We start from the raw sequence: 13317 nt of genomic DNA on the forward strand, positions 1-13317 counted from the left end.
GGTGTAGGAGTGTGTGCTCTGAGCACTGTCCATCTGCCCAACAGGACCTGGTGGGCCTCAACCTCACAAGGAGGGACAGTCTTGCCTCTGGGATAGCCCGCCTGTCCGCCTCTTCCCTGGATTAAGCTCCAGGGAGTAGAGATGACCAGACCGCTCAAGGCCCGTGGATGCGCTGGACTCCAGCTTCTGCGTCCAAGTGCCCACATGTTAGGCCATGTAGTGGGAAATGGGTCAGACCAAGTGTCAATCAAATTCTGTGCCTGAGACTCTGAATTTGAAAGTAAGAGCAGGCTATTAGATTGGTCCTAATGAAGGGGCTGTCTTGGTGCTGGTCCGTCAGGAATCAGCCATGTAGGGGGTCACGTGCCAGGCCTCTTGGCAGGTCACATAAGTGAGAACATGGGTCAGGCTACCTATCAGCCATCTGTCAGGCCGTGAGTCCCCACTGATGTCAGATATGAAAACCACTGAACTGACGAGGTAACTGGAAATCTCCATGCCAGGGCGCTGCCCCACGGAGAAGGGAAAGGGCTGGTACCAGAACCCAGCTCTCCCACATCTGGACCCTGGAACCCTGCGTTAATAACTGAAACTTCCAAAGCCTCCGTGAAGAAACTAAATAAACTGAATGACCCCTTTGTGTCCAGCAGGCTCTGGGCAGGGGGCTAGGAAGGAGCGAGCACACGGTGCTGATGCACCCCGGGCACGGAAGGACAGCTAGGTAAGCTCCCAGCGCGGGGAGTGTCAGGGCAGCAAGTCCTGGTGAGGGGACGATGGGAAGCCATGTGGTGGGCAGAGGAGAAGACGTGTGCAATTAGGCCACTGAAAGGACTTGTTAAAGATTCTCAAACTGGCCCTCTCTTATTTACAGTGTTCCTGAGTGACACAGTGAGGACATAGGAAAGCACCTGGGTCAAGTCCATGAATGACCCAAAACAAGACAGCTCGTTTATCTAAACAGCACATCCCAGGCTCATCCCTGATGGACCAGCACCAAGACAGCCCCTTCATTAGGACCAATCTAATAGCCTGCTCTTACTTTCAAATTCAGAGTCTCAGGCACAGAAGATGGAGGGATCTGATCTGGCAGAAGTCCTTGTGAACATGAGCTGACAGAGTCCTAAACACCTTTCAAAGCCCACATCACCTCTCACTTCCCCAGACATCCCCTTCACACGGGCACCCACCAGTGCCTCTCCTACTGGATCCTGGTCCAATTCTCATTCCCCCAGGGAGTCTGTGCCTTCCCCTGAGGCCAGGACTAGGTCTGATTCATCTCTCACTCATGTCCCCAGAGACTAACAAAACACCTCATACAAATAGGGCATGAGTAGATGAATGGATGGCTGGATGGATGCTTTCCTTACAATTAGTTTTAACTGTCCACAGGCTCCGCATGAGCCAAGAGAGTTGCATAGCTCCGTATAAAAATGCAACCTTCGTTTGGCCGCACAATAGAACTATTATGACCAGAGCAATGAAAGAGAAAGTCCCTCTCTGTGTTGCGCCACTCAGGAAGTGCCCAGAAGAGGGAGATGAGAATGGAGGTTGAGTCTAAAAAATATATGCCACGAAAGCATTGAAGAAAACCAGGGAGAGGAGCCTCATCTCACAAGAGCTTCTATAAACACTGGAGGATTGTCAGAAGGCAGCCCCTCATAGTCTCTCTCAAGGGGCTTTTCACCTCTCCATAACCTCCTCCAACCCCAGGCGTCCTGACCCTCCACCTCATCCCAGCCAGGAGAGGTGTCAGAAGCAGGAGGTGGAGTCTGCAGCCCTGACCCTTAGCTTGGCATTGCTGGGTCAAGCAAGAGAATTGGCAAATCTCCCTAAAGAAATAAATCTAAATTCCAAGTGTAACTTCATTTCAACTTCATACCCCAAACTTATGTGTTTACTTGAGGGAGGAGATGCTATTTTGTGGTTTCCAGGACAATGCAGTTCATAATTTTTTCATACCTCTCAGAGCAGGTGACAGCTTGCTTATAAAAGCTAATTCATTGCCATGCAGGGCCCCAAGCTGCACTTCAATACATGCACCAATAACACATCACAATAAGGTTAGAGACAGACACTCCCTCCCTCCGCCCCAAATAGGCATTTTTCTGGATGCAGCCATCCAAGAAGAGAACCATGCCAAGCAGACACCCCGAGCGAAGCCTCCGAAAACTAGCAATAAGAGAGGCCTCCCTGTGTAATTTCCTCTTGGACCAAGCACCACCTCCTCAACCCCCTCTCCAACTTAATTGCAGGAAGAATTGTTATGCTAATTAGCATTATTCACAGAGTTAACAGAGCACAGGGTCTAAATTTAGATCCCCTCAGTTCTCGGGGAGCTGACAAAGATGCCGGTGGCGAAGGGTGGTTCTGGGTTGGGGCTCTCAATGGGGCTGCAGGATAGTGGAGGGTGGAAGAGAGCCACACCCCATCTTTGGGCTTACTGGGGTCTTTAAATTGCAATGGAAAGCCCGTGGGTCTTGACAGGGAGGGCTTTGAAAAGGCAGGATCCTCTGCCAAGGAAATAGTGAGCAGAAGAGAAGGGAAACCCATGTGTGCTGAGTGGCGGCTGTGTGCTGGGCTGGGTACCCAGGCTGTGGGTGGGACTGCGGTGCGGCAGCCTGGCTTGCATCCAGGCTTGAGTCTTTGACAAGCTGCGTGGCCTCAGGGAACTTGCTTTGCCTGCCTGGGCCCCAGGGTCTCTCTCTGTGGCAGGCGTCATAACATCTACTTTGCAGGGCTGCTGTGAGGGTTCAAGGGATCCCGATGCCTAGTGCCTAGAACAGGTCCTGGCTTGAAGGTAACCATACTCACTGGCTGAAATCATGGCAATGAAGGAGAACTTGGAAGGGAACAACCACCACCACCACCCTAGGAGGAAGGAGTTATGCGTCCTGAGCTCAGAGAGGTTGAGGAGCCTACCCAGGGTCAGAAGTTCTGAAAAAGCTGAGACTCAAATCCAGGCCTGTCTGATTATAACAAATGCACAGTTCACCACACTGTCCTAAAGCCCTAATCGGTGCCAGAGGGAATAGCAGCTCAGCCAACTCTGTCCGGCCCACCCTCCTATGACCTCCTCCACCATTGTCCCATGGGAATCAAAGATCAAGATGGGTCCATCCAAGACAAGGAAAGGCCAGGCTGGGTCAGTCCTCCCTCCTACCTCTTTGACCCTGTCACCTGAGAGGTGAGCAGGGAGAGCCCAGAGGCCACTATACCTGTGCCCTCCCATACAGGTACGCCCTCCCCTCCTGTCATGGAGAGGCAATAGAGCATGATGGTTAAGAGTATGAACTCTGCCTGGGCTGGAATCCCAGCCCTGTGTGAACTTGGGCAACCTCTCTGAGCCTCAATTTCCTCATCTGTCAAATGGGGATAACAATAGTACCTACTTTATTGGGCTGTAGTGAGGGATCAATGAGTTCCTCTACGTTAAGCACTCAAACAGAGACGGGCACGTGTTAGGAACCATATAACTATAAGTTCTTATGAGATTCTGGAAGTCTGAAGGCCAACCCAGTCTAGAATCCTTGCCTTGAGAGCCCACTTTGACATGTTAAGTGGGTTTTCACTGTCAGCTCCTGATGGGTGGATCTTTGATGAGATCTAAGATTAAGGAATATGGGACCTTCCTTTCCTCTGAGAAGGAAAAGAGTCTTATATCTGAAGTGTGTCCCCTTCCTTATAGGTCTCCAGGCACTGAAGACACCCTGGGCCCCATGGGGCTTCCTACCTGCTACCTGAATTCCTAAGGGATACTCAGCGTCGGGGTCCGAGATTTTAGTCTGAAAGCAAAGCTAAGTCTCAGACTCACCCAAAACTTAGCTGTGGAATGCCAGCCAGCTGTAGCAGGCCTGTCATATCTAAGTGCACAGGTTCTGTGAGAAAGCTTTGAATCCCCAGCAGTTAGGAGAGATGAGTTCAAATTTCTATTCCTATCCCTACAACCTATGGGCCTCAAACAAGTCTCAGGCCTCTTAGAGCCTCAACGTCCTCCTCTTTAAAGTAAAAAAGGAAATTGCTCCGGATCAGGCTGGTTGTGCAGGCTAAACAAGATAATGTGATGTTGCTGATTGAACTGGCAAGTACCATGAAGATAAGAGGGATTACTACTGTTAGTCTGGAGTGTAGTCCCAGGTGCAGAGCTGTGGATGAGGTACCTCTGGCAGCTCCAGCTACATGGGAATGAATGTGGGGGTGCTGCATTCTTGGGCTTACCCCAATCTGTCTGTGACTCCTCGGTTGTTGACTATTCTTCTTTAGTCCCATGAACACTATAGTTTTCTAGTATCCATCCTCCATCCCACTCTAGAGTGATCTGACCCACCCACCAAGCCCTCAGTTACTTCTAAGCGGAGAATTCACTCTCAAAGTGCCATTTCTAGTGCAGTTCTCTCTCCTAAGCTCCAGACCCATTTATCCATCTCTCTCTCAGACATCCTGCCCAGGGAAGTCCATTGGCCTTTCCAACCCAACAGGCCTCACATTGAATCTGCTCCTCTTCTCGGTTCCCCATCTTCAATGAAGGATGTCAACATGTCCCCAGTAGCCAAAGCCAGACCTGGGAGTGATTCTGGATTCTTCCCTGCCTACCTAGTACACCCACCCAATCAAGTCCTCCCAAATCCACTTCCTAAACTGCTCTTGAATCTGTAATAGTGGGAAATTATAACACACCCCACCATTCTTTTGACATTGTTTCTGTGCTAGTAAATGCTGACTCTGACTAATGTGGAGCTTGTAGATAAACAGTATATTTGTATAAAAATCCTAGGAACTAACTTCAGAAGATACAGACTCAGACTTTCAGTCATTCCATTTCCAGGAAATTTGCTGACCTTAAACCATAGAACCAGGGGGGCGACGATGAGGATAATACATACCATATCATCACTTGACCAGTTTTGAGGTCTTTATCAGAATGGATTGTGCTTGTCTAAACATAGAGACCTTTTCAATCCCTTCCCCCTTAATCTCTTTGTTCTGCTTTCCCTATCCTTCCTTATAAAATCCTCTGCCTGCATTGACATGGGGAGATGGTCTTTGCAATAAGAGTGCCCATGTTCTCAGGTGACCGGCACTTGAATAAACCTCTTTTCTTTTTCATCAGCATCTGTCTTTCATGGTTTCAGTTACAAATCCAGCCACTGCTCCCTTGGCCTTGGTCCAGCCTGCTCAGCACACCTGGACTAAGGTGCAGCCTCCATCCTGTTTTAGCACTTGCTTTGTCTCCACCAAATCACACTGTTGTCAGCAAGTTCTTTCTAAACAACAGATGTGTCCTGGCCCTCCCCTACTGAAGTAATCTCAAGGGCTTGCTATAGCCACAGGTCTAAGTGCAAACTCCTGAGCAGGCCCTACAAGACCTCCATCCTCTAAACTCCAGGGTCTGGTACATTCTGCCCCTGAGCTGCAGGAGGGCATGGTGGAAGTGGGCACATTCAGAGGAGTCACACACAGGGTGGATATTTGACCTACACTTACTGAGCTCCTGCTGTATGCCAGGCTCTTTGTGAAGCACTTGACATGCACTTCCTTGTTTGACCTTCACCACCACCCCCTGAGGTAGGAACTATCATTATGTGGTGGGCAGAAGAACCACCCTAAAAGATGTCTACCTCCTAACCCCCGGAACCTATGACTATGTCTCCTTACATGGCCAAAGAGACTTTGCAGCTGTATTTAAGTTAAGGACCCTGAGAGGGGGGATTATCCTGATTATCTGGGTGAGGGCAGTGTAATCACAGCAGAGTCATCACAGGGTCCTTACAAGAGGACTAGGCAGGAAGGCAGAGGCAGAGAAGGAGATAAGATGACAGAAGAAAAGACTAGAGGAATGTGCTTTGAAGGTGGAATGAGGGGCCATGAACCAAGGAATGCAGGTGGCCTCTAGGAAGGCCAGGCTCCTCCCTGGAACCTCCAGAAGGAACACAGCCCTGAAACCCCTTCATTTGACTTCTTATGACCCATTTTGAACTTCTGACCTCCAGAACTGTAAGATAAAAAATCCGTATCATTTTAAGCCTCAAAGTTTGTGGTAATTTGTTACAGCAACCATAGAAAACTTATACACATTATCCCCATTTTACAGGTAGGGAAACTAGGGCTCGGGGGTGCTCCAGTAACTCCAGAATTACACAATCAGTGGCAGAGCCTCAATTCAAACTCAAGTCTCTGGCACTAGAGGTCCTGGGATGGGAATCTCATGGAAAGGAGAGCAGAGAAAACTGGGTCTGATTAAAATCCTGGAATGAGTTCCCTGTCAGGGAGGGTTTTCAAAAGAGGCTGAAAAATTATTTGCCAACGTGCATTAATGGAGATTTCTCTATCAGGTGGATGTTTGCTCCAGGACACTGGTTTTCAAACCACTTAGTAGCAGAACCCTCCATCAGAAGAGAGCTTACCTACTTACTATAATCCAGATCAAAGAAGAGCATCCTGGTTGGATGGATGGGGGCCCTGCCTGCTGGACTGCCCTCCCACGGTGCTTCCACAGTAGCCCAGGGTTCTACAAAACAGTGCTTGAAGGCACGGGTCTGGAGACATTCTGAGTCGCTTCCAGATCTGAGGTCCCAGGAACCTGAGAATGTCTCTGAAGACATACAATAGAAGACACGTGGTATCTCTCTGAGCCCCTGCAGCGGGCGGCCGGAGCCAGGGAAGGTTTAAGAACCTGATGCAGACGCTACTAATGATTTTTAGTTACTTAATTCTAGAGCACTGACTGGTCCCCATAACTTAGGGTTTATTTGCTTTCCCTTGAATGTCACATATAATTCTTGTCGAAATGTTTATTTGCCTAATACAACTTTCAGTGCATAATTTATTCCCTTTACTTATCAGCCAGGAGGAAGGAAGGCTTACTTTTAGCCTCTGGCTCCATGGTGGAAAGTAATTCAGGGCCTCCTTTCATCTCCATAACACAACAGGGTGCCTTGGCTGCTACACACCTTTCCCAGAGCAAAGCAAACTCCATTCTATTTCAAGGCCCTCCCGCCCCTCCCGCACAGTCTCCAGGATCAGTTCCATCCAGAAACAGGAGTCTTTGTTTTCTGCAAAAAGAGAAGCCCCTGAGAAGGTGAACTGTGTTCTTCTACACCCTTTTAGGAGATAAAAATCTAGATGCAATATCATTTCCAAATCGAGTCAATTCCATGCATTGTGTGGGAATTTAATTCAGCCAATATAAATTGAGCAGCTACTATGTACTGGGCCCTCTGCTGGGCTGGGGCTTCAGTAGTAAATAAGTCTGTGTTCCTGCTCTTCAGGAGCTGAGGTCCATCGGGAATCGGTCATGTAAACCAATAACCTCAGTGCAATCCAGGCTGTAACTGGGAAACAGACAGAGCTCTGGGGGAATGTGGGGAGGAGGAGCCACAGCCCTAGGAGCCGGCAAAGATGGTGGGCAGCGTGGGACACAGCCTCACATTGGCCCAGGGGAGCAGTGGGTAAGGCGTCGCAGACCTAGGGAGCCCAGTATAAGAAAAGGCAGGTTGGTGTGGGTGTGCTGTGAGGGGTGTCAGGAGACATGGGCTGGAGAAGGTGGAAGCCTGATCATGGCAGGCCTTGGATGCTGTCCAAGGATTTTGATGTCTCTCACAGGCAACAAGGGGCCCATCAATAGTTTGTGTTAGAAGATAACCGTGCAGCAGTGAACCGGGAGGAGGGTGGTGCCAGGTGTGCTGGGCCACCTCCAGGGTCTTTGCAATAATACAGGACAGTTGTGAGCCAATCCAAGGCCATGTGGACAGAGGGGGGATGAGGGAACCACATGCATTGGAAAGATTTGGCTTCCATCCGATGTGAAAGTCAGGGACAGGAGCGGGCTCGTGGTTGCCATCCCTGAATGGGGAACACCGACAAAGACCAGGTCTGCGGGCAGAGGACGCCAGCCCTAGATGTGTCCAGTCAGAGGGGCCTGGACATGCTTAAGGGAAGAGCATGGGCCAGTGGCTGTTGGAAATGAGGCGGGGAAGGGCCTGTCTGTGCCTGGCTCACTGGCCAGAGAGGACTGAGGAGCCTGCAGAGGCCTGGGGACTCAGGCTGGGCTGGGGCGGCAGATTCCCCACCCCAGGACAACCACCCTGGCCCTTAAAAGTGGCGCTGACTTCACAGCCCACCACCTGCCTGCTCTGGTCAACAGAAGCACACACTGGGACAGGAATGGTTCTTCTGAGGACTGACCGGACACTTGGCAGTCCTTTCATAGGGGAGGGAGGGGTCACACTGGAACTCCAAAGGGTCAGGAGAGAAAGGGGGGCACACAAAGGGGTCATGGTTCTCAGAAGCCTGAAGAGAGTAGCTCGGTGGAAGGGGAGTCAAGGGGGTCCTAAAGGCCATCTCAGAAGTTCTCCGAGGACCCCTGACCCACTCCAGACCCAGATGTGCCAACAGCCTGGAAAGGCGGGCTGCCATCGGTTTTTAGCAACCCCACAAATGGAGACAGGGTCACCCTCCCAGGCTGAATCAGGGACTGCCAGCTTCCAGAAACTTCTGAAGAAGCCTGGACACACTGGAGTCTCACTGGGGTCACCTGGACATGGTCAGGTGTGTGCGTGGGCAAGTTATTCTGTCCCATTCCTGGATGGGTCTTGCACGGCTTCATGGTTAGCAGCATAGACTTCACAATCAAGCTAAGCCTGTGTTCAAATCCTGACTCTGCTACTGACAGAGGTGACCTTAAGAACATCATTTAACTACTCAGTGCCTGTTGCTTAATCTATATAGATCTGATGATAGGAATAGTGCTCACCTTATGTAATTGTCAGGAAAGTTAAATGAGGTAATTACATGAAGCGCTTAGCTCAGTATCTGGTACTTAATAAGCTCTCACTAAGTAGGTGGCTCTTTTTTTTTTTTTTTTTCCATCATGACCTTTATAAAAGGAGCTTCAAAAGCCAGAATATGTGATGTTCTCAGCCATGTCCAAAGAACACCTGAATCCTGAATCTGGCAGGGTACATGTTGTTCCAGTCCCCAGAGGGAACAGCCCTGCTGCAAACTAACACACCAGGGTCCAGCAAGCATGAGGCCACCTGGTCACATCCTCAAACCATGGTGATCCCACCAGCCCCCTAATAAGGGCAGCTCCATTGTAGGAACCAGCTGTCCCAGGACCACATCTCCAGCTCACTCTTCTTTAAATGTAGCTCTCACCTGGAAGAAAGAGCCCTTCCTCTCCTTGGGAGCCTTATCTCTGGTGAGGGTCTGCTCCCTGGAGCTCCTCCATGAGAATCAGCTCAGACCTGATTGGGGACCACAGATTCTTCCTGGGGAGCTGACAAGGGAGCCCCCCTCCCAATGCCCAGGGCTGCAGGCCCCTCTCCTCTTCTGTGTTCACAAGCTCCTACTAAGAGCCACCCCAGTAAACAAAGCAGCCAACTCTCCACATTTGTGCCAAGAAATAGAAACTCTCAAATAACAAAGAACCCAAAAGTCATTGCTAATCAAATTTGCATAATATGATTTCTTTCAGTAGATTTACCTTCCTAATTACGCTTGTCTCTAGCCACTATTAACGTGCTTTTGCATTCCCTGAGCACATGGGTGATGAGCGGGGCTGCTCAGTGGTGGGTGGGGAGCCAGGCTAAGTCATCCTGGAGGTTTTGCCATGAAGTGGATCATTCCCAGGTTAGGAATTAATAAGGCCCACCTCCATTCATAGGGGGAAGCAAAGTTACAACTGATATTTGTACAGGTTTTACAGCTCACAAAGGACTTCCAGAAGCCTTTTGGTCTTAACCGTAACCCTGCCACCCAACATGCAGGCAGAGAAACTGAGATCACCTGTCATAGGACATTTAGGAGAAAGCCAGGATCCTACCTAATCCAAAGCTCTTAATTGCATGCCCTCTACCACAGACGTAGATACTGAAGCAAAGAAAAGCCATGGCCCAATTCGTTCATGCCTCCCTGGATCTGGGTCCCTGGGTACTCTCCTCGCACACTGACTCTAGAATCGGCCACGAGACTTGCTTCCACCAGTGGGACAGTATGAGAAGCATGTCACAGGAAGAACCTTGACGAGTGCTTGCTCCTTGAGTGTTGCTTAATGCTGTTCTTGGATGCCTTCTACTACCAGGTGAACAAGCCCAAGCTGTTGAAGAATGAGCGACACGGTTCAGTCACCTTCATCGCCCCAACCAACAGTTGCCTAACCACCAGATGTGTGTGAGAGACCATTTGAGTCCATCTGGGTCCAGTCAACACATAAGTGACTCAACTGAGATCAGCCAAGCTGGGTTTAGATCACAGATTTGCCCAGCTGCTGCCACTCAGTGCCAGGGTGGCGTGTTACACAGCAAAAACTAACCAATGCAGGTAGCACTTAGAACAATCCCCAACACCTAGTAAATGCCATACAAGCACCAGTTCCCACTACTCCTGCCACTATTGCTCCTATTATTGATGAGACCAAGCCATGAGCCCCACTTAGATGTAAGAGGGATTAGGAATAGAGATGGTCCCTGCGGGGGTGGGGGGTGGGGAGGCGGGGGTAGAGCACTTCCTAGTGACAACTCTACAATATGAAAGAGGGGAACACGGTGGAAGAACGCCTGGTCACATCTGCTTAAGTGTACAAGTATTTACAGAAATATTGTGGGTGCAAAGTAAATAGTTACAACAGCTACTTCTCCTATTGCTGCTGCCCCATGACGGTGCCCACTGCTGGTGCTGCTGTGTCATTAATAGCTGCTCTGTGAAATAGAGATAATAATGCCCATCTTAGAGAGTTGTGATGAGCATTAAATAAACATGTGAGAGCGTAAATAATACTACCTGGGTCTTCCCCTTCCTATATCAAGTCCCCTAATGTACTTTGGGCCCTCCTAGGCTAAGCTCCTTCTGAAGAGCCACACATGGGGCTTAGTGCCCTTCAAAATTGGAAGTCAGCCCCTCCCACGGGCTTCACCCCAACCCTATGGTCATCTAGGGCACCTGTACTTCTCCCTCACCCTCCTAACAACCACTAGACACAGTTCCCCAGGTCAGGCTCACCTGATCTATACATGGTCAGAACAGACTCTCTGCCTGCTTCTCTCTGGGGTTCAAAATTGACTAAAAGAAGTGGTAAAAATGGGATTTCATGCATTATCTCTCTTTCCCCATGACTATTTCTTTTCCAATACAAATAATGCTTCAGGTGGCTGTTTTCAAAGTTCCCCTCCCACCAGCCCACTCACTCAATTTCTGTTAATTCCCACTCCCTCCCACTTTTTCTCTGGACTGTTTACTATGAAAAGGATTTTATTTGTGGAAGCAGGTCTCCCAGAGGTCTTCAGCCATCCATTTAAGCATGATTGTTCCTAAGATTGGGTTATTAAAGGACAGAATGGCAAAATGGATTAAAGACTTAAATGTAAGACCTGAAACAATAAAATGCAAAGAAGAAAATAGGGCCCTAATCTGTTTGGCTCAGTGGATAGAGCGTCAGCCTGCGGACTGAAGGGTCCCAGGTTCAATTCCAGTCAAGGGCATGTACCTTGGTTGCGGCACATCCCCAGTAGGAGGTGTGCAGGAGGCAACTGATTGATGTTTCTCTCTCATCGATGTTTCTAACTCTTTAAAAATATATTTTTTTTAAAAAAAGAAAGAAAATAGGCACTAAGCTTTGAGACATTGGTCTTAGTGATGTTTTGTGGGCAGAGGACCTGAATAGACATTTTCCAAGGAAGACATACAGATGGCCAACAGGCACATGAAAAGATGTTCAACATGACTAATTATTAGGGAAAGGCAAATCAAAGCCACAATGAAATATCCCCTCACACCTGTTAGAATAGCTATTATCAAAAAGATAAAAAACAAAAGTGTTGGAAAGGATGTGGAGAAAGGGGAACACTTGTACTTTTTTGGTAGGATTGTAAATGGGTGCATACACTATGAAAAACAGTATGGCCCTAGCTGGTTTGGCTCAGTGGATAGAGCGTTGGCCTGCGGACTGAAGGGTCCCAGGTTCAATTCCAATCAAGGGCACAAGCCTGGGTTATGGGCTTGATCCCCAGTAGGGGGTGAGCAGGAGGCAGCCGATCAATGATTCTCACTCATCATTGATGTTTCTCTCTCTCTCTCTCCCTCTTCGAAACCAATAATATATCCAGTTCTTGGTTTCATTGATCTTTAAGAAAGAAAGAAAGAAAGAAAGAAAGAAAGAAAGAAAGAAAGAAAGAAAGAAAGAAAGAAAGAAGAGAGAGAGAGAGAGAGAGAGAGAGAGAGAGAGAGAGAGAGAGAGAGAAAGGAAGGAAGGAAGGAAGGAAGGAAGGAAGGAAGAAAAACAGTATGGGGGGTTCCTCAAAAAGTTAAGAATAGAACTACCATATGATAAAGCAATTCCTCTTCTGGGTATTTATCCTAAGAATGTGAAAACGCTAATTCAAAAAGACATATGTACCCCTATGTTCATTGCAGCATTATTTACAACTAGAGGCCCAGTGTACAAAATTCGTGCATAGGTAGGTTCCCTAGCAGCTGCCGTCTGCTGGCCGGGGCCTTCCTTCGTTCCGCGCTGCTTCCTGGTGGGTCAGTACACATCATAGTGAGCGATGAAATTCCCAGTTGATTGAACTCCCAAGGGGACACTTCGCATATTAGACTTTTATATATATAGATAGCTAAGATATGGAAACAACCTAAGTGTCTATCAACAGATGAATGGATAAATAATATGTATATAAATGGATAAGTATACACATATATTTATTATATTTTTAGACATTTATTTTTATAAATGTATTATATATTATCCTATATAATAAAAGCCTAATATGCTAAGTGTCCAGTCATCTGGCTGGCCATTCTACCAATCAAAGCATAATATGCTAATGATATGCTAAGGCCGCTCAACCACTCACTATAATGTGCACTGACCACCAGGGGGAAGACAGTCGACAGGTCAACCAGTCACTATGATGTGCACTGACCACCAGGGGGCAGATGCTCCAACCCATAGGTTAGCTTGCTGCTGGGATCTGGCTGATCGTGACTGAGCAAGATGGGCCGGACATGCCCTGGAGCCCTCTTGCGGTCCCTCCCCAGCTGGCCAACCTCCCGCATTCCTCCCCGGCCCTGATATTGCAATACGGGACCCCTCGGGGGATGTCAGAGAGCCAGTTTCAGCCTGATTACAGGCCAGGCCGAGGGACCCCACTGGTGCACGAATTTGTGCACCGGGCCTCTAGTAAACATATAAAAGGGATGAACTATAGCCATTTGCAACAACATTGATGGACCTTGAGGGTACTATGCTAAGTGAAATAAGTCAGATGGAGGACAAAAACCATATGATTTCACTCATATGTGGAATATAAAATAAAAAAGAAA

This window comes from Plecotus auritus (genome assembly GCF_963455305.1).
Source record: "Plecotus auritus genome assembly, chromosome: 2".
NCBI classification, from domain to species: domain Eukaryota; kingdom Metazoa; phylum Chordata; class Mammalia; order Chiroptera; family Vespertilionidae; genus Plecotus; species Plecotus auritus.